The sequence below is a fragment of the Sinocyclocheilus anshuiensis genome, unplaced genomic scaffold (assembly GCF_001515605.1).
Source record: "Sinocyclocheilus anshuiensis isolate Anshui unplaced genomic scaffold, SAMN03320099.WGS_v1.1 scaffold175, whole genome shotgun sequence".
In the NCBI taxonomy this organism is placed as follows: domain Eukaryota; kingdom Metazoa; phylum Chordata; class Actinopteri; order Cypriniformes; family Cyprinidae; genus Sinocyclocheilus; species Sinocyclocheilus anshuiensis.
In genome coordinates, this window is record NW_015548208.1 from 1,299,258 (window position 1) to 1,300,808 (window position 1,551).

Consider the following 1,551-nt stretch of genomic DNA (forward strand, 5'->3'; position numbering starts at 1 on the left):
ATTAGTTCTGTGAAACAAAGCAAAACCAATGTTACCCCGTGTCTACATCGGACGCGATATACCGGACAAAATACTATGGAACCCATAATCAGTGATGCTGTCTACACCATAGATATACATACATATCTATGGACTACACTGGATGCGGTGCGGCACAACACGACAAATCCCCGACAGAAAACTGCTGCTGCGTTCTATTTATGACGTATTGACCCAAATTTCAAATGATTTTCAACGGTCGCTTTGTCGCGTCCAGTGTACTACAGACTTTAGTTGTTGCGGCGCAGACACGGTGTTACTCACCTATCGAGAAGAAAAAAAGCAACCTCGGTGTCCGATCACAGGCCTACCGCTCCTTGAGTTCTCTCCAGCGCTGGAAAGCTGATCCGATATTTACACGGGTCCTACTTCTTGCCTTATTGCCTTAAGCCTTCTTTTGTTCCGCAGACGTTTTCCTCTTTATTTATTTATTCGCCATCTCTATCTTTCTGTTGCTCGGCTCGCTAATGTCCGTCCTGTGCACTGAACGCTCTCTCCTCCACATCATGAGTAGACACGCCCCTTATTGCTGATTGGCTATAAGTTTTGCTATTCGGCCCAAATCAGTTTTCTAAAGCGTTTTTGAAAAATCGCTTACCCCACCTTTAAGAGACCCTAAAATAAAGTGTTACCAAACAGACCCAAATGAATCATTTGTTGTCATCCAGTAATAGTCTAGAGCTGTAAAATGAATGTGGAGCAGCTCATCATTTGACCAGCTGGTCATCTGATGATAAATGTTTGAGTTAATATTGAGATCCCTGACTTTTGATTGCAGAGTTTAGTATTTTGAACAATGCTGAGCCCAGTTTGAGACATTGTTGAAATCATGTGAGATTTTTAGGGTTGTGTTTTCTCTGGAGATTCTCTATTTGTTTTCTCTACAGTCCTGTCTAGGATGAACAGGAGACGTCATTTGTGATTTTTCTTTTGTCCAGGCACACAAATGCTCTCATATTCGTAGTGTGGTTCTGTATGGTTGTTTACAGCAGATGAGGTGGACACCATGTGATTTCTCCAAACCAGGGGAACTAATAGCATCGTGTGACTCATAGGACAGTTACCAGCAGCTTAAACGACTAATCAACAACAGGCCTATAGACTGATGAGAATAGTGCTGAGAACAGACTCCATTGTGTCGAGCGGTAGTATTTTTAAAGGCTCTGCTCTTAATTTGATGTCAAACCGCAGAAGTAATTATTGCATTTGTTTTTTTTTTTCCCCCTCATGGATTTTACAACCTGTTGTTTTCTGTGAAAGGGAACAAATTGCATCCATTTAGCTTTCTGAGTTTAAAGTGACTCACGGTCTATACACTCACACTGTTTTAGCACAGATTTGATCAGCACTGTACAGCACATTGTTTCCCATAACATAGAACTTTAAAATATAGTTACTTTTAGATGTTACACAGTTTTAATGTTCTTTCAGATGCAGAAATATTTAATATATATAATTATATTTATATGAAACTTCTTATTTTAATTCTAAATATAAAATATATTTAAAGAA